This window comes from Mustelus asterias, chromosome 10 (assembly GCF_964213995.1).
Source record: "Mustelus asterias chromosome 10, sMusAst1.hap1.1, whole genome shotgun sequence".
Classification (NCBI taxonomy): domain Eukaryota; kingdom Metazoa; phylum Chordata; class Chondrichthyes; order Carcharhiniformes; family Triakidae; genus Mustelus; species Mustelus asterias.
This window is the reverse complement of record NC_135810.1, coordinates 125876540-125900940: the sequence shown is the minus strand read 5'-3', so window position 1 is coordinate 125900940 and position 24401 is coordinate 125876540. Positions and strand designations below refer to the sequence as shown.

Sequence of the window (24401 nt, the reverse complement as noted above, 5' to 3'; positions counted from 1 at the left end):
CCACTCTGTCCATGTCTCTCATAATCTTTACATCTCAATCAGGTCGCCCCTCAATCTTCTCTGCTCCAGAGAAAACAAAACCTATCCAACTTCTCTCTATAACTTACACGTTCCATCCCAGGCAGCATCCTGGTGAATCTCCTCTGCACCCCCTCCAGTGTAATCACATCCTTCCTATAATGTGGCAACCAGAACTGCACAGTGCTCCAGCTGTGGTCTCACCAAAGTTCTATACAACTCTAACATGGCTTCCCTGCTTTTGTAATCTAAACCCCGATTGATGAAGGCAAGTGTCCCATATTTGATGGTATCAGGCAGGAACTTTCAAAAGTTAATTGGGGGAGTCTGTGGGAAGGCAAAGGGACGTCTGGTCAGTGGCATGCTTTCAAAAGTGTGTTAACCAGGGTTCAGGGTAAGCACATTCCTCTTAGAGTGAAGGGCAAGGCTGGCAGAAGTCGGGAACCCTGGATGACTCAGGATATTGAGGCCCTGGTCAAGAAGAAGAAAGAGGCACATGACATGCATAGGCAGCTGGGATCAAGTGAATCCCTTGGAGTATAGCGGGTGTAGGAGTGGAGTTAGAAATTAGGAGGGCAAAAAGGGGACATGAGATTGTTTTGGCAGATAAGGCAAAGGAGAATCCAAAGAGCTTCTACAAATACATAAAGGGCAAAAGAATAACAAGGGGGAGAGTAGGGCCTATTAAGGATCAACAAGGTCATCTATGTGCGGATCCACAAGAGATGGGGCGGGGCAGGCTCGAGGGGCTAGATGGCCTACTCCTGCTCCTATTTCTTATGTAGATGGGTGAGATCCTAAATTAATATTTCTCATCAGTATTTACTGTTGAGAAAAGCATGGCTATTAGGGAACCTGGGGAAATAAATAGTGATGTCTTGGGGAGTGTTCATATTACAGAGAAGGAGGTGCTGGAAGTCTTAAAGGGCATCAAGGTAGATAAATCCCCGGGACCTGGTGAAGTATATCCCAGGACATTGTGGGAGGCTAGGGAGGAAATTGCGGGTCCCCTAGCAGAGATATTTGAGTCATCGATAGTCATGGGTGAGGTGCCTGAAGATTGGAGAGTGGCAAATGTTGTGCCTTTGTTTAAAAAGGGCTGCAGGGAAAAGCCTGGGAACTACAGGCCAGTGAGCCTCACATCTGTGGTGGGTAAATTGTTGGAAGGTATTTTGAGAGACAGGATCGACAGGTATTTAGAGACGCAAGGACTGATTAAGGACAGTCAGCACGGCTTTGTGAGTGGAAAATCATGTCTCTCAAATTTGATTCGAGTTTATTGAAGAGGTAACCAAGAAGGTAGATGAGGGCAGTGCAGTTGATGTTGTCCACGTGGACTTTAGCAAGGCCTTTGACAAGGTACCGCATGGTAGGTTGCTGCGTAAGGTTAAATCTCACGGGATCCAGGGTGAGGTATCTAAATGGATACAAAATTGGCTTCTTGACAGAAGCCAGAGGGTGGTTGTAGAGAATTGTTTTTCAAACTGGAGGCCTGTGACCAGTGGTGTGCCTTAGGGATCAGTGCTGGGTCCACTGTTATTTGTCATTTATATTAATGATTTGGATGAGAATATAGGAGGCATGGTTAGTAAGTTTGTAGATGACACCAAGATTGGTGGCATAGTGGACACTGAAGAAAGTTATCTCCAATTGCAACGGGATCTTGATCAATTGGGCCAATGGACTGATGAATGGCAGATGGAGTTTAATTTAGACAAATGCGAGGTGATACATTTTGGTAGATTGAACCAGGGCAGGACTTACTCAGTTAATGGTAGGACGTTGGGGAGAGTTACAGAACAAAGAGATCTAGGGGTACATGTTCATAGCTCCTTGAAAGTGGAGGCACAGGTGGACAGAGTGGTGAAGAAGGCATTCGGCATGCTTGGTTTCATCGGTCAGAACATTGAATACAGGAGTTGGAATGTCTTGATGAAGTTGTACAAGACATTGGAAAGGCCACACGTGGAATACTGTGTGCAATTCTGGTCACCCTATTATAGAAAGGTTATTATTAAACTAGAAAGAGTGCAGAAAGATTTACTGGAATGCTACCGGGACTTGATGGTTTGAGTTATGAGGACAGGCTGGAAAGACTGGGACTTTTTTCTCTGGAGCGTAGAAGGCTGAGGGGTGACCTTATAGAGGTCTATAAAATAATGAGGGGCACAGATAAGGTAGATAGTCAATATCCTTTCCCAAAGGTAGGGGTGTCTAAAACTAGAGGGCATAGGTTTAAGGTGAGAGGAGAGAGATACAAAAGTGTCCAGAGGAGCAATTTTTTCACACAGAGGGTGGTGAGTGTCTGGAACAAGCTGCCAGAGGTAGTAGTAGAGGTGGGTACAATTTTATCTTTTAAAAAGCATTTAGATAGTTACATGGGTACGATGGGTATAGAGGGATATGGGCCAAATGCGGGCAATTGGGATTAGCTTAGGGGTTTTAAAAGGGCGGCATGGACAAGTTGGGCCGAAGGGCCTGTTTCCATGCTGTAAACCTCTATGACTATGACTTTTTCACCACCCTACTAACATGCCTTTCTGCTTTCAGGGATCTGTGGACAAATACACCAAGGTCCCTTTGTTCCACAGAACTTCCCAGTTCATGTTGAGGGAGGTGGTTATCGAGATAGTGGATGCATTGGCAGTTATCTTGCAAAATTCTATAGATTCTGTTGGGGTTCCTGCGGACTGGAAAGTAGCCAATATATTCTCACTATTTGAGGAGGGAAGGAGAGAAAACAGAGAACTACAGACCTGTTAGTTTGATGTCAGTCGTGGGTCAAATGTTAGAATCTATTATAAAGGAAGTGATAACTGGACACTCGGAAAGTAATAGTACAACTGGACAGTCAACATGCATTTATGAAAAAGAAATCATGTTAAACAGATCTGTTCAGTTTTTAAAGGTACCTTTAAGATAGATAAAGAAGTCAATTCGCTCAGCTGGCTGGATGGCTGGTTAGTGATACAGAGCGACTCCAACAGCACAGGTTCAATTCCAGCACCAGCTGAGGTTATTCATGAAAGCGCTTCCTTCTTACCCTTGCCCCTCACCTCAGAAGTGGTAATCTTTGGGTTAAATTACCAGTCAGTCTCTGGTCATCTGGGACTATGGTGACTTTACATTTATCTTTAGATAAAGGAGGACGCGGTGTGTTTAGATCTGCAGAAGACTTTTGATAAGGTCCCACACAGGAGGTTAGTAAATAAAATTGAGCCCATGGGTTTAGGGTAATATACTAGCATAGATTGAGAATTGGTTAGCAGACAGAAAACAGAGTAGGAATAAATGGGTCACTCTCAGGATGGCAGTCTGTGACTAGTGTGGTGCTGCAAGTGTAATAAGTTCGAAGGTGGCATGTAGTGGCTTCAAATTATGAAGTGTTTATTACCAACAATATTTATATAACGACCAGTGATGGTCTACAGAACTGTAACACACATCTACACTATTCTACTACCTGACTCCACCTGCGGCTCTTCCCAGACTGGGACACACGCCCTTGCACCCGATTGGCTCGGCTTCCCGTGCTGCCTCGAGGGGGTCCGGCCCGACCCCGTGACCCTCAGAGATCGTCCCCTTGAAGAGGACATGCACCCACAGCAAGGATCAGTACTTGGGCCCTCGCTGTCCACAATCTTGATCAATGATTTGGATATGGGGACCAAATGTAATATTTCCAAATTTGGTGATGACAAAACTAGGTGGTGATGTGAGTAGTGAGGAAGATGCAAGGAGGCTTCAGGGGGACTTGGACAGGCTAAGTGAATGGGTGAGAACATAGCAGATGGAATATAATGTGAACAAGTGTAAAGTTATCCACTTTGGTAGGAAAAACAAGGCGGCAAGGGAGGGGGTGATACTCCCATCGCACTGCGCTGCTTTTCTAGCACAGTGGCCAGGACGCTCTGGTGGCAGCGATTCGCGTGATTCGTGCTGGGCGGCTGGGCCTCTGTGCGTCGCCCAGAGCCGGATTTCTGGCGCCATCAGCTCTGCGCTGGAAATTGGCACAAAGCTGCCTAATATATGTAGCACGTAACTGAAATCTAATTCACTTGGCAGTGCCAGCCTCTGCCCCCTGGCAGTTCTCACTCTCAAAGCTAAACCAATCCAAGAGAGCTGCAACAAAATCCCAAGGATCAAAGGACAAGGAGAGTGATGGAGGAATATCGAGGAAGGGGCGACACAGATATACGGGAGGACAGACAGGGAAAGTAATAGTTATTCGTGCAGCAGTTCCCTCAAGTTTAATCAGGCACCCATCTTCCCATATCCTCAATCTACCGAGATTCACCAGATTGCTCCCTGGGATGAGAGGCTGAGAAGTTGTGTCTATTTTAGTTGTTACTCTATTACACAAAATGAATTAATTGTTCTGAGATAAGACAGTAAGATCGACTCTTTCCCCAAGGTTTAAAATGGGCACAACTTGTGGAGTCAGAGGTTTACAGCATGGAAACAGGCCCTTCGGCCCAACTTGTCCATGCCGCCTCGCCTTTTTATTTTTAATCACTAAGCTAATCCCAATTGCCCGCATTTGCCCCATATCCTCCTATAGCCATCTTATCCATGTAACTGTTTAAATCATTTTTAAAAGACAAAATTGTACCCGCCTCTACTACTACCTCTGGCAGCTTGTTCCAGACACTCACTATCCTCTGTGAAAAAATTGCCCCTCTGGACCCTTTTGTATCTCTCCCCTCTCACCTTAAATCTATGCCCTCTAGTTTTAGACTCCCCTACCTTTGGGAAAAGATATTGACTATCTAGCTGATCTGTGCCCCTCTTTATTTTATAGACCTCTATAAGATCACCCCTCAGCCTCCTACGCTCCAAGCAAAAAGTCCCAGTCTATCCAGCCTCTCCTTATAACTCAATCCATCAAGTCCCGGTAGCATCCTAGTAAATCTTTTCTGCACTCTTTCTAGTTTAATAATATCCTTTCTATAATAGGGTGACCAGAATTGCACACAGTATTCCAAGTGTGGCCTTACCAATGTCTTGTACAACTTCAACAAGACGTCCCAACTCCTGTATTCAATGTTCTGACCAATGAAACCAAGCATGCTGAATGCCTTCTTCACCACTCTGTCCACCTGTGACTCCACTTTCAAGGAGCTATGAACCTGCACCCCTAGATCTCTTTGTTTTGTAACTCTCCCCAACACCCTACCATTAACTGAGTAAGTCCTGCCCTGGTTCAATCTACCAAAATGCATCACCTCGCATTTGTCTAAATTAAACTCCATCTGCCATTCGTCAGCCCACTGGCCCAATTGATCAAGATCCTGTTGAAATTGGAGATAACTTTCTTCACTGTCCACTATGCCACCAATCTTGGTGTCATCTGCAAACCTACTAACCATGCCCCCTATATTCTCATCCAAATCATTAATATAAAATGACAAATGATGGTTCTGGAGAGGGGATTCATAGGCTTACAAAAGGATATGGCAGCATTGCAAGACAACTATTTAGGTAACGATACTCAGACTGTGACAGGAAGGGAAGAATGCACAAATTAAAAAAACAGCAGCAAATAGGATCAAAGGGAGGAAAAAAATGGTAAAAAGCAAAATTAATGGTTCTTTACCTAAATGCAAGTAGTACAAGTAGCTGGAACAAGCTGCCAGAGTGGGTAGTAGAGGCGGGTATGACTCTATGACTCTATTTATTACAAATGAACACATTAATGGCACAAACTGAGGTTAATGTGTTTGATCTTACAGTCATTACAGAGACCTGGTTACAAGGAGATCCAAACTGGGAACTAAATCTTCAAGGGTCTGAGACTTTCACAAGGATAAACTGGACGGAAAGGGTGGGTAGTTTTGTTAGTATGAGATGGAATAAGTGTGATAGCAAGAAATGATCTTGGATCAGAAGATGCAGAATCCATATGGGTGGAAGTAATGTAGGAAAATGTTAAATTATGCACTTTGGTAGGAATAATAAAGGAGTTGAATATTATTTAAATGGAGAAAGATTTGATTTATTACTGTCACATGTATTAACATAACGGTGAAAAGTATTGTTTCTTGTCGCTATACAGACAAAGCATACTGTTCATAGAGAAGGAAAGGAAAGAGTGCAGAATGTAGCGTTACAGTCATGGCTATGGTGTAGAGAAAGATCAACTTCATACGAGGTAGGTCTATTCAAAAAAGTCTGACAGCAGCAGGGAAGAAGCTGTTCTTGAGTCGGTTGGTACGTAATCTCAGACTTTTGTATCTTTTTCCCGATGGAAGAAGGTGGAGGAGAGAATGTCCGGGATGCGTGGGTCCTTGATTATGCTGCCTGCTTTTCCGAGCCAATGGGAAGTGCAGACAGTCAATGGATGGGCGGCTGGTTTGAGTGATGGATTGGGCTTCGTTCACGACCCTTTGCAGCAGAAAGCTGCAGCACAGAGGGACTTGGGGTCCTTGTGCATAAATCACAAAAAGCTGGCATGCAAGTTCAGCAGGTAATTGGGATCACAAATGTAATGTTGACATTTATTTTAAAGCAAATGGAGTATAAAACAGGGAAATCTTGCTAAAATGATACAATGCACTATTCAGACCACACCTGGAATACTGTGAACAGTTTTGGTCCCCTTATCTAAGGAAATATATCCCAGCATTGGAGGCAGTCCAGAGAAGGTTCACCAGGTTGATCCCGGGTATGGAGGAATTTTCTTACAAGAGGTTGAGTAGGTTGAGCCTGTACTCACTGGAGTTTAGAAGAATGACAGGCGACCTTATTGAGACACATCGGATTCTCAGGGGGTTTGACAGGGTAGATGCTGAGAGGTTGTTCCCCCATGTGGGAGAGTCTAGGACCAGAGGGCACCATCTCAGATGAAGGGAGGAGTCGCCCATTTAAGACAGAGATGAGGATGAATTTCTTCTGTCAGAGGGTAGTGAATCTGTGCAATTCTTTAACACAGTGGGCTCTAGAGGCTGGGCTGTTAAGTATGTTCAAGGCTGAGATGGACAGATTTTTAATCAGTAAGGGAATCGAGGGTTATGGAGATAAGGCAGGGAAGTGGAGTTGACGAGTATCTTTTCATGATCTCATTGAATGGTTCAGCACACAAGATGGGCCGAATGGCCTACTTCTGCTCCTATGTCTCTTGGTCTTATATTCTCTGAAGATGAGGAGGAGGATCTGATTGATACACACAAGCTTTGAAGATTTTGACAGGATAGATACTGAGAGATGGTTTCCCCTGGCTGGGGAATCAAGAACAAGGATGCAGTCTCAGTATAAGGGGCCGATCATTTAAGACTGAGATCAGGAGAAATGTTCTCACTCAGAGGGTTGTGAATCTTTGGAATTCTCTCTCTCTCCCTGAGGTTTGTAAATGTTCCACTGTTGAATATATTAAAGCCTGGGATGGACAGGTGTTTGAGGGATTTGTGGAATTGAGGCACATCAATCTTGATCATATTGAATGGTGGAGCAGGTCTGATGGGCTGAATGGTCTTCTCCTGCTCCTATTTCCGATGTTATGTTCCGGCCACTTTCTCCCCATATAGAATCATCGAAACCCTACAGTGCAGAAAGAGGCCATTCGGCCTATCGAGTCTGCACCGACCACAATCCCACCCAGACCGTAACCCCATATCCCTACATATTTACCCACTAATCCCTCTAACCTATGCATCTCAGGACACTAAGGGCAATGTTTTTTAGCATGGCCAATCAACCTAACCCGCACATCTTTGGACTGTGGGAGGAAACCAGAGCATCCGGAGGAAACCCACGCAGACACGAGGAGAATGTGCAAACTCCACACAGACAGTGACCCAAGCCGGGAATCGAACCCAGGTCCCTGGAGCTGTAAAGCAGCAGTGCTAACCACTGTGCTACCGTGCCGCCCTTATCCTTTCCATGTTTACAGCTTTCTTTCTCCATTTCATGTCAGTTCCTCTGGATTGAACAGAAAAGCCCTCCATTGTCACCCAACCCAACTGTACAATCTCCTGCTGCATTTACCTGCTGATCCTCTGAAGGGGTTGTACACTGGGATATGACCGAGGGTTTCCGAGATCCCTGTTCCTGGTCGCAGGCGGGAGGTGGTGGTTCCCATTGAGTTGTTCCCGTGGGAATGTGCCAGTAATAGGTCCCTGAGGTGTCCCGCACCCTCATCCAGCCAGAAGGCAAGTCTGCATCTGTCTCAAACGAGTTCCGATTCCAGATAGGATCTGAATTATAAATGTAAACAGGCTCATCAACAATAATACACAGCAAATGCTGGAAATACTCAGTAGGTCTGGCAGCATCTTTGGAAAGAGAAACAGAGTTAATGTTTCAGGTCAATTACCTTACATCAGAGCCAGAGGAGGTAGATGGATTTTTTTTTAAACACAGTGAGTTGTTGTGATTTGGAAGGCGATGCCTGAAAGGGCAGCGGAAGCAGATAACTTTCAAACAGGAATAAACGCACGCCCGGGCCCGCGTCCCCGTCAACGCAAACCCGGGCCCATGTCCCCGTAAACACAAACCTGGGCCTGTGTCCCTGTAAACACAAACCCGGGCCCGTGTCCCAATATGCACAAACCCAGGCCTGTGTCCCAGTAAACACAAACCGGGGCCATTGTCCCAATATACAAAATCCCGAGCTCATGTCCCAGTAAACACAAACCCGGAATGGTCCCTTTTCTCTCTATTCTGATGCCAGTATCTTCACGATCGATTCCCCCTTTGGATGCAGGAGTGTGGATGAACAGAGATATCTCGGTGTCCATGTGCATAGATACCTGAAAGTTGGCACCCAGGTTGATAGGGTTGTTAAGAAGGCGTACGGAGTGTTAGCTTTTATTGGTAGAGGGATTGAGTTTCGGAGCCAGGAGGTCATGTTGCAGCTATACAAAACTCTGGTGCGGCCGCACTTGGAGTATTGCGTACAGTTCTGGTCGCCGCATTATAGGAAGGATGTGGAAGCATTGGAAAGGGTGCAGAGGAGATTTACTAGGATGTTGCCTGGTATGGTGGGAAGGTCTTATGAGAAAAGGCTGAGGGACTTGAGGTTGTTTTCGTTAGAGAGAAGGTGGTTAAGAGGTGACTTAATAGAGGCATACAAGATGATCAGAGGATTAGATAGGGTGGATAGTGAGAGCCTTTTTCCTCGGATGGTGATGGCTAGCACGAGGGGACATAGCTTTAAATTGAGGGGTGATAGATACAGGACAGATGTCAGAGGTAGGTTCTTCACTCGGAGAGTAGTAAGGGCGTGGAATGCCCTGCCTGCAGCAGTAGTGGACTCGCCAACATTAAGGGCATTTAAATGGTCATTGGATAAACATATGGATGATATTGGAATAGTCTAGGTTCGATGGGCTTTAAATTAGTTTCACAGGTCGGCGCAACAGAGGGCCGAAGGGCCTGTACTGCGCTGTAATGTTCTATGTTCCTCCGGAGCTGGTGGAGAAAAACCTCAAACTTTCTTTTATAAATTCCAGGATTCTGACATGCCAGAGGAGCCCAAACACTGGGTTTGGGGTAAAGTCAGGAGTCAGATCAGACACACACAGGGGGGTAGCGAGCAGCTGTGACAGGCAGTATCCTTTAACAAAATGTTGGGTCTCTGGGAATTTAACCTAAAATAGATGAGAATGTTGTTTTGCAGGGATATCATAGAGAAATCAGGAGCAATGGAAGTGCCCATGACCGCACCCTGTCACCAAACTCTTCAATGTGAAATTACAGACATCTAGATTGCTGGTTACTAAAAATACCAACAATGTTGAAGGACATAAACCCTCCATTCAATACCGCAGCCAAGGCGGGGACTGAAATCACCATGAGACTCCAACCATAGCAAGTTGTGCTGAAGTGGGCACAGAACTGGGGTAATCTTTCTACAGACTGGACCCAGCAGTACATTACCATCGCACCCCCTCTCCTCCCCCCCTCCCCAATCCATGGGGTCAAAGCCTTGCCACGAGGTGGGGTGATAGCACCAGACCCTTGTCCAGGCACTGAGTGTGGTGAATGAAGCTCTTTAACCACAGAGGCATCACTGAACCAATACAACACAGGCTGGACAGATATGCACAGAACTGCACATGCATAAAACATGTCAGACACATGTAGTGAAGCTAGTTCTATCCACTAGGAGTGAGCATCGCTGGCTAGGCCTGTAGTTATTGGCCATCCCTAATTGCCCCTTGAGCTATCTTCCTTTTTTCAAATTCCAACTGAACCCAATTCATGGTCCCCACAAGGCAGACAAACAAGATCAGAGCTGACAGGATGAGGCATTACGCCCCCTCCCGGGTTTGATCTGACCCTTCACCTTAGCCAAAAGGTTGAGATGGCTTTGAAACATTGCATCAGGCGCCACATGCAGGGATCTCCCGTGTGTGTGTGTACAGCAATGCTCAATGTGATGTTGCCTAGTTGCCCTTGAGAAGGTGGTGGTGAGCTGCCTTCTTGAACTGCTGCAGTCCCTGTGGTGTAGGTACACCCACGGTGCCGTTAAGGAAGGATTTCCAGGATTTTGACCCAGTAACAGTGAAGGAATGGTGATATATTTCAAAGATGTGGAGATGCCGGCGTTGGACTGGGGTAAACACAGTAAGGAGTCTAACAACACCAGGTTAAAGTCCAACAGGTTTATTTGGTAGCAAACGCCACTAGGTTTCGGAGCGCTGCTCCTTCGTCAGGTGAGTGAGAGTTCTGCTCACAAACAGGGCATATAAAGACACAAACTCAATTTACAAAATAATGGTTGGAATGCGAGTCTTTACAGATAATCAAGTCTTAAAGGTACAGACAATGTGACTGGAGAGAGCATTAGCACAGGTTAAAGAGATGTGTATTGTCTCCAGAAAGGACAGCCAGTGAGACTTTGCAAGTCCAGGCAAGTTGTGAGGGTTACAGATAGTGTGACATGAACCCAAGATCCTGGTGGAGGCCGTCCTCATGTGTGCGGAACCTGGCTACCAACGTTGTCTACCTGATACGCTGCAGGAAAGGATGTCCCGAGGCATGGTACATTGGGGAAACCATGCAGACGCTGCGACAACGGATAAATGAACACCGCTCGACAATCACCAGGCAAGACTGTTCTCTTCATTCATCCGCTGGTGTTCATTCATCCGCCGGGTGTGTTTGCCTTGTGTACCAAAATAGACCCCATCAGTCTTGCAGCAGGCACAGGCGAATGAGGCGGCGGGAGTTCTTCCACAAACTCCAAGAGGCCAACAGCGAACACAATGAGACAGCCAATGAACCGGAACAGCCGACAGAGAGATCTGTGGTGCAGCAACTGAAGAGGAAAGAGTCGAATTGGACTCCTCCGGAACGCCGCTGCCCTCGACTTGACATGTATGCCCAAGCCATCAGGAGGTGCGTCAACACCAAATTCATCAGCCGAACTCACAAGACAGCCCCGAACATCACCCAAGCACAACGCAACGCTATCCGCGATCTCAAGGCCAACCGCAACATTGTTATCAAACCAGCAAAGGAGGGGCCATCGTTATACTGAACAGAACGGATTACTGCAAAGAAGTGTACCAACGACTGAACAACGAGGAACACTACAGACAGTTATCCACAGATCCGACCAAAGAACACACCCGTCAACTCAACACTCTGATCAAGACCTTTGATCCGGACCTTCAGAGCACCCTCCATGCTCTCATCCCACGTACTCTACGCGTTGGAGATCTCTACTGCCTTCCAAAGATACACAAGGCAAACACACCCGGCCGTCCCATCGTATCGGGCAATGGAACCCTGTGCGAGAACCTCTCCGGCTATGTGGAGGGCATCCTGAAACTCATTGTACAAAGAACCCCCAGCTTTCGTCGCGACACTACGGACTTCCTACAGAAACTCGGCACACATGGAGCAGTTGAACCAGGAGCACTCCTCGTCACAATGGATGTCTCGGCACTCTACACCAGCATCCCCCACGATGATGGCATTGCTGCAACTGCCTCAGTACTCAACGCCGACAACTGCCAGTTTCCAGATGCAATTTTACAATTCATCCGCTTCATCCTGGACCACAATGTCTTCACCTTCATCAACCAGTTCTTCATTCAGACACACGGAACAGCCATGGGGACCAAATTCGCATCTCAATATGCCAACATCTTCATGCACAGGTTCGAACAAGACTTCTTCACTGCACAGGACCTTCAACCGATGCTATACACTAGATACATCGATGACATTTTCTTCCTTTGGAGTCATGGTGAACAATCACTGAAACAACTATATGATGACATCAACAAGTTCCATCCCACCATCAGACTCACCATGGACTACTCTCCGGAATCGGTTGCATTCTTGGACACATGCATCTCCATTAAGGACGGTCACCTCAGCACCTCACTGTTCCGCAAGCCCACGGATAACCTCACGATGCTCCACTTCTCCAGCTTCCACCCTAAACACGTTAAAGAAGCCATCCCCTACGGACAAGCCCTCCGTATACACAGGATCTGCTCGGATGAGGGGGATCGCAACAGACACCTCCAGACGCTGAAAGATGCCCTCATAAGAACAGGATATGGCGCTCGACTCATCGATCGACAGTTCCAACGCGCCACAGCGAAAAAACGCACCGACCTCCTCAGAAGACAAACACGGGACACGGCGGACAGAGTACCCTTCGTCGTCCAGTACTTCCCCGGAGCGGAGAAGCTACGAAATCTCCTCCGGAGCCTTCAACATGTCATTGATGAAGACGAACATCTCGCCAAGGCCATCCCCACACCCCCACTTCTTGCCTTCAAACAACCGCACAACCTCAAACAGACCATTGTCCGCAGCAAACTACCCAACCTTCAGGAGAACAGTGACCACAACCCTGCCACAGCAACCGCTACAAGACATGCCGGATCATTGACACAGATGCCATCATCTCACGTGAGAATACCATCCACCAGGTACACGGTACCTACTTTTGCAACTCGGCCAACATTGTCCACCTGATACGCTGCAGGAAAGGATGTCCCGAGGCATGGTACATTGGGGGAAACCATGCAGACGCTACGACAACGGGATGAATGAACACCGCTCGACAATCACCAGACAAGACTGTTCTCTTCCTGTTGGGGAGCACTTCAGCGGTCACGGGCATTCGGCCTCTGATATTCGGGTAAGCGTTCTCCAAGGCGGCCTTCACAACACACGACAGCGCAGAGTCGCTGAGTCGAGACTGATAGCCAGGTTCAGCACACATGAGGATGGCCTCAACCGGGATCTTGGGTTCATGTCACACTATCTGTAACCCCCACAACTTGCCTGGACTTGCAAAGTCTCACTGGCTGTCCTGTCTGGAGACAATACACATCTCTTTAACCTGTGCTAATGCTCTCTCCAGTCACATTGTCTGTACCTTTAAGACTTGATTAGCTGTAAAGACTCGCATTCCAATCATTATTCATTATCCTGTAAATTGAGTTTGTGTCTTTATATGCCCTGTTTGCTGTTTGTGCGCAGACCTCCCACTCACCTGACGAAGGAGCAGCGCTCCGAAAGCTAGTGGCGTTTGCTACCAAATAAACCTGTTGGACTTTAACCTGGTGTTGTTAGACTTCTCACGATATATTTCCAAGTCAGGTTGGTGAGTGACATGGAGGGGAGTTTCCAGGTGGTGCTGTTCCCTAGCTGCCCTAGTCTTTGTGGATGACCCCAACTTCCCCATGTGAGTTCCATGTGCCACAAGGTTAGCAGAGGCACAGAATGTATTCTGTCGGGGGACTTCAATGTCCATCGCCAAGACTGATTTGGTAGCATCATTACAGATGGTGTTGGCCGGGTCCTAAAGAACATAGCTGTTAGATGGAGTCTGTGACAGGTGGTGAGGGAACCCCCAAGAGGGAAAGACCTACTTTGATCTCATGCTCACCAATCTACCTGCCGCAGATTCACCTGTTCATTGGTAGCAGTGGACACCCTCCATCTTGTGCGGAACTACTGGACTAAATGGGATGTATTTTGAACAAATCAAAACTCTGAATGAATGAGGCTCTGTGGACCATCAGCTGCAGCTGAATTGCGCTCAACCACAATCTGCAACCTTATGGGTCAGCATATCCCCCCTCTCCCATCACGGCACGGTGCCACAGTGGTTAGCACTGCTGCATCACAGCTCCAAGGAGCTGGGTTTGATTCCGGCCTGGGTGTCTCTCTCTCTCTGGAGCTTACACATTCTTCCCAAGTCTGTGAGGGTTTGCTCCCACACTCCAAAGATGTACAGGTAGATGGATTGGCGATGCTAAATTGCTCTAGTTTGTGTGCGTGTGAGAGTACGTGTGCACACATGTGGTTATGCTTGATGTGGTGTGTCCCTCAAGCTAGAAGTCTTTGGTGATCATAGAATGGGGAGAGGAAGGAACTCTGTCCCTTCACCAGAAATATTGCAAATTAATTGTTGGCATGATGCAAAGCCAGGGGTGGGTTCCTACAGACCCACCTCTGCACAGTAAGCATGGCAGCAGACTCAGATCAGTGCTAAAACAGACAGCACATGTCTGGAAAAAGCTAACTAACAATTGGGAAAAGAGTTTGAATCATTGCATTCTGATTGTATGTTGATAAGGAAACTTGCGTGGCTGTCTGTGTGTTGCACCACCTGTGATTCTTTTTCTCTTGTCTGTAAGCCATTGAGGTGTGTTATGAAGCGGAGGCTGATCCTCCTCTGAGAACTATCCCCAAACCACTTGAAGAGGAGAACCTCACCTCATAATCTGTTAAAGTGAGTGTGAAGTGGTGTGACCTGCTCTTCAGCAACTCCTCGTGATTAAATCAAAATAACTCCCTGACACGCTCTCTAAAATCAACAAGTAACAATTTATTCATTTAACTCGCAGTGAACAAGTTATCCAAACTATTAACAAACCCAATAAAACACAATTCAAATTTTCCCTGTTTTCTTTCAATATTCGATTCTCATTTCAGTTTTAAATTGTTAAGAGTGAACGAAAGCAAAATTAAATGATATGGAGGTGATGTGTGAATGGGAAGCTTCCACGAATGAATGTGCGTCTAATAAAGAATTTGTTTGGATTTTTCTTTGTGTTGCTAGCTTTAATGTTGTCTTGCCCTAAATAGAGTGTGTGTAATTCTAGTTTCAATACGGAGTTTAAAATGAAGTGGCTGTTGAGCTGAATTAAGTGTGATTTGAAACAAGGTAAATGTTCGAAATGTTTTAACCTTGGGCATGATTGCTGGCCACAGTCACTGCTCAGGATATAGAAATGATGATCGAAATTGTAGAAGTTACTTGGAACGCAATTCTTGATTTGATTTATTATTGTCACATGTATTAGTATACACAGTGAAAAGTATTGTTTCTTGCGCGCTATACAGACAAAGTATATTGTTCATAGAAGAAATGAGAGGGTTCAGAATGTAGTGTTACAGCCATAGCTAGGGTGCAGAGAAAGATCAACTTAATGCAAGGTAGGTCCATTCAAAAATCTGATGGCACCAGGGAAGAAGCTGTTCTGGAGTCGGTCGATTTGATTTATTATTGCCACGGTTATTAGTATACAGTGAAAAGTATTCTCAGAAAGTCAGTGGAATATTTTTTAAAAATCTAAGTATATATGTTGTAATTTAGAAATAACTAGTTTAAGCTTGAAATAATCCTGGATACTCTTAGATCAAATTGTGGAAAAAGGATCTAAATTGAGATTTGAAGACAGGGTGCTTTGTTTAAGGAGATCATGAGCTCCCTCCTTTGTTTAGTTTTATTAAGGGGCAGTGATGATATCATTACATTTGAAAACTTGTGTTCTGTTTTTTTCCCCAACTGGCAGAGATTTTGCTATTTTCTGTTTAAATTCATTATGCATCTAATTTGCTGATCCAGAATTTATACAATGGAGATTATGAATTTTAATTTCCTTTTAAATTGACAGATATATCGAGACCAAATTAACTCAATCGGCTCCAAGCCGAATGTATATTTCGAGATTTTGTTTTTAAAAAATAAGTAATCATAAATCACAGACAAGTCGAGCAGCTTCAAGAGTTCAAGGTTATTTATCATAATGTTGTGATAATTGTACAAACGGTTAACGCATTCAGACTTAGCTGTTGCCCTCTGAATTCAAGTATTTGTGACCAGTTATACTGAACATCCGTACCAACTATAGGCACTACTGCTTCTGATAACTCGACTCTTCTCAAAACGGTCGTGCCTGGATATAATTACTCTTGATATTTAATTGTTTGAATAAATTGAGCATATGGAAATCGCAACTCATTTAAAAGAGGAAGTTATCTAAAGTTTAAGGGGATAATAAACACATTTCTAATTTTTGACAAATAGGAGTTAGTCCGTATGGGTTTTTGAGTTTCAAAACCTTTTTGTTGCTGGAAAAGAGATGAATTAAACACATTCTCAGCTTTTGATGCCACTATTCAAATCTGGGATAATTTTATAAAAAGGAACATTTGTTTTTTGTTTGTGTTATCCATGCTGAGTAAATGTTAACTCAGGCAATGCATATATGTGAACATGTGAAATCTGTTGTTTTAATTCGATGCAATTAAATGCTAATAGATTAGAAAGTAATCGTTTTCTGTCAAAGGATAAGGGCTGTTATGGGTCATGAGTGAGGTGATCTGTAGGTAGCGAGATGATGTTATATCTGGGGAGTGTCAATGAAGCTGCAACAGATGATAGGATTCTTCCATCATTTAGTTACCTGGATTTACGGAATAGAAGTCAAAACATTAGAAGAACAAAATACAGAATTTGTGCAGATCACGATGTCCATGAAACATAGATAGACATAGACATAGGCCGGTCAGCTTAACGTCTGTAGTAGGGAAAATGCTGGAATCCATTATTAAAGAGGAGATAGCAGGGCATCTAGATAGAAATGGTTCGATCAATCAGACGCAGCATGGATTCATGAGGGGAAAGTCGTGCTTGACGAACATGTTGGATTTTTATGAAGATGTGACTAGGGCGGTTGATGGAGGAGAACCGGTGGATGCGGTGTTTTTGGATTTCCAAAAGGCGTTTGATAAGGTGCCCCATAAAAGGCTGCTGAAGAAGATTAGGGCACACGGAGTTGGGGGTAGTGTGTTAAAGTGGATTGGGGACTGGCTATCCGACAGGAAGCAAAGAGTCGGAATAAATGGGTGTTTTTCCGGTTGGAGGAAGGTAACTAGTGGCGTGCCGCAGGGATCGGTACTCGGGCCGCAACTATTTACCATTTATATAGATGATCTGGAGGAGGGGACGGAGTGTAGGGTAACGAAGTTTGCAGACGACACAAAGATAAGTGGAAAAGTGAATCGTGTGGAGGACGGAGAAGATCTGCAGAGAGATTTGGACAGGCTGAGTGAGTGGGCGAGGATATGGCAAATGGAGTATAACGTTGATAAATGCGAGGTTATACACTTTGGAGGAAATAATAACAAATGGGATTACTATCTCAATGGAAACAAATTAAAACATGCTACCGTGCAAAGGGACCTGGGGGTCCTTGTGCATGAGACGCAAAAGCCCAGTCTGCAGGTACAACAGGTGATCAAGAAGGCAAATGGGATGTTGGCCTATATTGCGAGGGGGATAGAATATAAAAGCAGGGATGTCTTGATGCACCTGTACAGGGCATTGGTGAGGCCGCAGCTGGAATACTGTGTGCAGTATTGGTCCCCTTATATGAGGAAGGATATATTGGCATTGGAGGGAGTGCAGAGAAGGTTCACCAGGTTGATACCGGAGATGAGGGGTTTGGATTATGAGGAGAGGCTGAGGAGATTGGGTTTGTACTCGTTGGAGTTTAGAAGGATGAGGGGGGATCTTATGGAGACTTATAAGATAATGCGGGGGCTGGATAGGGTGGAGGCGGAGAGATTCTTTCCACTTAGTAAGGAAGTTAAAACTAGAGGACACAGCCTCAAAATAAAGGGGGGTCGGTTTAAGACAGAGTTGAGGAGGAACTTCTTCTCCCAGAGGGTGGTGAATCTCTGGAATTCTCTGCCCACTGAGGTGGTGGAGGCTACCTCGCTGAATATGTTTAAAGCGCGGATGGATGGATTCCTGATCGGTAAGGGAATTAAGGGTTATGGGGATCAGGCGGGTAAGTGGTACTGATCCACGTCAGATCAGCCATGATCTTATTGAATGGCGGGGCAGGCTCGAGGGGCTAGATGGCCTACTCCTGCTCCTATTTCTTATGTTCTTATGAAACACTACAGTGCAGAAGGAGGCCATTCGGCCCATCGAGTCTGCACCGACCACAATCCCACCCAGGCCCTACCCCCACATATTTACCCGCTAATCCCTCTAACCTACACATCCCAGGACACTAAGGGGCAATTTTTAACCTGGCCAATCAACCTAACCCGCACATCTTTGGACGGAATGCTCAAAAACAGGAAGGAAAGCTGGGGGTGTCAGATTAGCGAAACGCCATCAGATAAGGTCATTCTCTGCCCATAAACCCCAACGAACAAGCCCTGTGTGGATTTAAAACAGACAAAGATCTGAATTCCACCACGGAAGCCAGAACCCTCGATACTGATGTTGCCCAAATTGCTTATAGGGGGAAAGAGGAATAGTGTACTTTATTAAAGGAATACCAATATGGTATACCAATGTGCCCTGTTACCCTTTGTATTAAACCCCAAATACCGGCTAGGACAGCTAACATCAAGTTGACCGATACCCATAAACGAAAAGAGATCACTATTAATGTCGCTGAGGAAATTAAAGATGGTTTGAGCAAGTACTTTGAAAAATATGAAAGGAACATTAAACTTAAACCCGAGGTCTTACAATGGGTCAAGAAACAGTTAGCTAAAACTGACCAAACATTTGTCAAAATCATTCAAATCGGACAAGAGAGTAGAGCAATCAAGAAAACCAGCTGGTGGGATGAAGTTTGGAATTGGGGTACAAACATACAGATATAACCATGGATAAGAATCACTTTACATGTTGTGATTATTGTTGTAGCTGTGACTGGTGTATAAAAAGTCAATCCTGTTCAAACACGAGAGATCAAAGGGCGGACAGCAGGTTTATAGAAAGGATATTATTAAACTAGAAAGAGTGCAGAAAAGATTTACTAGGATGCTACTGGGACTTGATGGATTGAGTTATAAGGAGAGGCTGGATAGACTGGGACTTTTTTCTCTGGAGCGTAGGAGGCTGAGGGGTGACCTTATAGAGGTCTATAAAATAATGAGGGACATAGATCAGCTAGATAGTCAATATCTTTTCCCAAAGGTGGGGGAGTCTAAAACTAGAGGGCATAGGTTTAAGGTGAGAGGGGAGAGATACAAGTGTCCAGAGGGGCAATTTTTTCACACAGAGGGTGGTGAGTGTCTGGAACAAGCTGCCAGAGGTAGTAGTAGAGACGGGTACAATTTTATCTTTTTAAAAGCATTTAGATAGTTACATGGGTACGATGGGTATAGAGGGATATGGGCCAAATGCGGGCAATTGGGATTAGCTTAGGGGTTTTAAAAAAAAGGGCGGCATGGACAAGTTGGGCCAAAGGGCCTGTTTCCATGCTGTAAACCTCTATGACTCTATGGGCTAACAGCAAAATGTCTGCTGGAGCATGATGGGAAAAAAGGTCAACTTTGCACAAGCATGAAAACAGGAAGAGCAATGAACAAAGAGGCTGTCAGACTCGAGAACCGGCTAACAGTTACTCATGATGTGGAGATGCCGGCGTTGGACTGGGGTGAACACAGTAAGAAGTCTCACAACACAGTACAAGTGTTTGAGAGCACATTTCCACTCCATCTGACTAAGGAGCAGCGCTCCGAAAGCTTATGGTATTTGCTACCAAATAAACCTGTTGGACTTTAACCTGGTGTTGTGAGACTTCTTACTGTGTAACAGTTACTCAGACAGGAATGTTCCAGAGTCCAACGGGATCTCCCATTAATCTAACCTGGTTAAACAATAGAACTCGGGCAAGGTGTGTCTGAGTATTGTGATTTAACACCAGCAGAACCTGGATAAAAGAAGGGACATTGGAGACATTGGCAGCATTGACCTGCAGGAACACCATCGCATGAAGGAAGGTACCCAGAGTCCAGGACTTGGACAAGATGACCACCCGGCTGGAACTGGTTGTGTTGGAGTTCAAATGTGAGCCTAGTGTTTTGTTGCAGCAAATAATCAGTATTTTAGCCCTAACAGCACTGTGGATGTACCTTCACCTCAGGGACTGCGATGGTTCATGAAGGCAGCTCATTGCCACCTTCTGAAGGGCAATTGAGGAGGGTCAATAAATGCTGTTCGAGTCAGCAACTCCCACATACTGTGTACGAGTTTTAAAAACTCTCATTCTGAATACGATACCTGGGAACCTCCTGTTCCCAACTCCTTCCTAACAGCGGTGTTCATTCATCCGCTGTCGTAGCGTCTGCATGGTTTCCCCAATGTACCATGCCTCGGGACATCCTTTCCTGCAGCGTATCAGGTGGACAATGTTGGCCGAGTTGCAAAAGTAGGTACCGTGTACCTGGTGGATGGTATTCTCACGTGAGATGATGGCATCTGTGTCAATGATCCGGCATGTCTTGTAGCGGTTGCTGTGGCAGGGTTGTGGTCACTGTTCTCCTGAAGGTTGGGTAGTTTGCTGCGGACAATGGTCTGTTTGAGGTTGTGCGGTTGTTTGAAGGCAAGAAGTGGGGGTGTGGGGATGGCCTTGGCGAGATGTTCGTCTTCATCAATGACATGTTGAAGGCTCCGGAGGAGATTTCGTAGCTTCTCCGCTCCGGGGAAGTACTGGACGACGAAGGGTACTCTGTCCGCCGTGTCCCGTGTTTGTCTTCTGAGGAGGTCAGTGTGGTTTTTCGCTGTGGCGCGTCGGAACTGTCGATCGATGAGTCGAGCGCCATATCCTGTTCTTATGAGGGCATCTTTCAGCGTCTGGAGGTGTCTGTTGCGATCCTCCTCATCCGAGCAGATCCTGTGTATACGGAGGGCTTGTCCGTAGGGGATGGCTTCTTTAACGTGTTTAGGGTGGAAGCTGGAGAAGTGGAGCATCGTGAGATTATCCGTGCGCTTGTGGTACAGTGAAGTGCTGAGGTGACCGTCCCTGATGGAGATGCGTGTGTCCAAAAATGGAACCGATTCCGGAGAGTAGTCCATGGGTGAGTCTGATGGTGGGATGGAACTTGTTAATGTCATCACATAGTTGTTTCAGTGATTGTTCACCATGAGTCCAAAGGAAGAAAATGTCATCGATGTATCTGGTGTATAGCATCGGTTGAAGGTCCTGTGTGGTGAAGAGGTCTTGTTTGAACCTGTGCATAAAGTTGTTGGCACATTGAGGTGCGAATCTGGTCCCCATGGCTGTTCCGTGTGTCTGGATGAAGAACTGGTTGTTGAAGGTGAAGACATTGTGGTCCAGGATGAAGCGGATGAATTGTAAAATTGCATCTGGAGATTGGCAGTTGTCGGCGTTGAGTACTGAGGCGGTTGCAGCAATGCTGTCGTCATGGGGGATGCTGGTGTAGACCATGTAGACGCTACGACAACGGATGAATGAACACCGCTCGACAATCACCAGGCAAGAGTGTTCTCTTCCTGTTGGGGAACAACTGTAGTTGTCATGGGTGACCTTTAACTTTCCAAATATTGATTGGAATCTTTATAGTTCAAATAGTTCGGATGGGGCAGTTTTTGTACAGTGTGTGCAGGAGGGTTTCCTGACAGAATATGTGGATAGGCCGACAAGAGGTGGGGCCACATTGGATTTGGTACTGGGAAATTAACCACGCCAAGTGGTAGATTTGGTTGTGGGAGAGCACTTTGGAGATAGTGACCACAATTCGGTGTCTTTCGTTATTGCAATGGAGGGGGATAGGGCCGTACAGCAGGGCAAGGTTGATAATTGGGGGAGGGGTAATTGTGATGCGATTAGGCAAGAATTAGGGAGCATAACATGGGAACAGAAACTGTCAGGGAAAGGCACAAATGAAAAGTGGAGCTTGTTCAAGGAACAAATACTGCGTGTCCTTGATAGGGATGTCCGTCAGGCAGGGAGGAAATGGCCGAGTGAGGGAACCATGGTTCACAAAAGAGGTTGAAAAGAGGAAGAAGGAAGCGTATGTAAGGATGAGAAAACAAGGTTCAGTTGGGTCCATTGAGGGTTACAAGTTAGCAAGGAATGAGCTGAAAAAGGGCTTAGGAGAGCTAGGAGGGGGCATGAGAAGTCCTTGGCGGGTCGGATCAAGGAAAATCCCAAGACCTTTTACTCTTATGTGAGGAATAAAAGAATGACCAGGGTGAGGTTAGGGCCGGTCAAGGACAGTAGTGGGAACTTGTGTATGGAGTCAGAAGAGATAGGAGAGGCGATGAATGAATACTTTTCTTCAGTGTTCAACAAGAAGAGGGGCCATGTTTTTGAGGATGGGTGTGATACAGGCTGATAGGCTGGAGGAGGCAGATGTTCTGAGGGAAGATATATTAGCAATTTTGAAAAATCTGAAGGTCGATAAGTCCCCTGGGCCAGATGAGATATATCCGAGGATTCTTTGGGAGGCAAGGGATGAGATTGCAGAGCCTTTGGCTTTGATCTTTGGGTCCGCACTGTCCACGGGGATAGTGCCAGAGGACTGGAGAGTGGCGAATGTTGTTCCTCTGTTCAAGAAAGGAAATAGGAATGACCCTGGTAATTATAGGCCGGTTAGTCTTACTTCGGTGGTCGGCAAGTTAATGGAAAAGGTCCTGAGGGATAGGATTTACGACCATTTAGAAAGATGCAGCTTAATCCGGGATAGTCAACATGGATTCGTGAAGGGTAAGTCTTGCCTCACAAATTTGATTGAATTTTTTGAGGAGGTAACTAAGTGTGTCGATGAAGGTAGAGCAGTTGATGTCATATACATGGATTTTAGTAAGGCGTTTGATAAGGTCCCCCATGGACGGCTCATGAAGAAAGTAAGGAGGTGTGGGAGAGAGGGAAAGTTGACTGATTGGATAAGTAACTGGCTATCTCATAGAAGACAGAGGGTGGTGGTGGATGGAAAATTTGCAAACTGGAGACATGTTACCAGCGGTGTACCACAAGGATCAGTGCTGGGTCCTCTGCTATGTGTGATTTTTATAAATGACTTGGAGGAAGGGGCTGAAGGGCGGATCAGTAAATTTGCAGATGACACCAAGATTGGTGGAGTAGTGGATGAGGTGGAGGGCTGTTGTAGGCTGCAAAGAGACATTGACAAGATGCAGAGCTGGGCCGAAAAATGGCAGATGGAGTTTAACCCTGATTAGTGTGAGGTGATTCATTTTGGTAGGACAAATTAAAATGCGGATTACAGGGTCAAAGGGTTCTGAGGAATGTGGAGGAACAGAGAGATCTTGGGGTTCATATCCACAGATCTCTGAAGGTTGCCACTCAAGTGGATAGAGCCGTGAAGAAGGCCTATAGTGTGTTAGCATTTATTAACAGGGGGATTGAGTTTAAGAGCCCTGGGGTTATGCTGCAACTGTACAGGACCTTGGTTGAGACCACATTTGGAATATTGTGTGCAGTTCTGGTCACCTCACTATTAAGAAGGATGTGGAAGCACTGGAAAGAGTGCAAAGGAGATTTATCAGGATGCTGCCTGGTTTGGAGGGTAGGTCTTATGAGCAAAGGTTGAGGGAGCTAGGGCTTTTCTCTTTAGAGCGGAGGAGGTTGAGAGGCGACTTAATAAAGGTTGATAAGATGATGAGGGGGATAGATAGAGTGAACGTTCAGAGACTATTTCCTCGGGTGGATGTAGCCGTTACTAGAGGGCATAACTATAAGGTGCGTGGTGGAAGATATAGGAGGGATGTATGAGGTAGGTTCTGTACTCAGAGTGTGGTTGGGGTGTGGAATGGACTGCCTGCTGTGATAGTGGAGTCGGACACTTTAGGAACTTTCAAGCGGTTATTGGATAGGCACATGGAGCACACCAGGATGATAGGGAGTGGGATAGCTTGATCTTGGTTTCGGAAAAGGTTCGGCACAACATCGTGGGCCGAAGGGCCTGTACTGTCCTGTACTGTTCTATGTTCAGCGGTCACTGGCATTCGGCCTCTGATCTTCGGGTAAGCGTTCTCCAAGGCGGCCTTCACAACACACAACAACGCAGAGTCGCTGAGCAGAGACTGATAGCCAAGTTCCGCACATGAGGACGGCCTCAACCGGGATCTTGGGTTCATGTCACACTATCTGTAACCCGCATGACTTGCCTGGGCTTGCAAAAATCTCACTAACTGTCCTGGCTAAAGACAATACACATCTCTTTAACCTGTGCTTAACCTTCTCTTCACTCACATTGTCTGTACTTTAAGACTTGATTACCTGTAAAGACTCGCATTCCAACCATTATTCATGTAAATTGGGTTTGTATCTTTATGTGCCCTGTTTGTGAACAGAACTCCCACTCACCTGATGAAGGGGCAGCGC

At 45.8% G+C, this 24401-nt stretch overlaps 1 pseudogene across 1 annotated transcript in view; it reads right to left on the bottom strand.

Moving 5' to 3' along the window:
• Window positions 1-24401, bottom strand: part of LOC144499957 (amyloid beta precursor protein binding family B member 1-like) — a 106678-nt pseudogene that overhangs the window by 59292 nt on the left and 22985 nt on the right. Inside the window, exon 2 of the transcript XR_013498910.1 lies at window positions 8002-8210. The product of XR_013498910.1 is annotated as an amyloid beta precursor protein binding family B member 1-like (transcript). The remainder of the gene's footprint in view (window positions 1-8001; window positions 8211-24401) is intronic.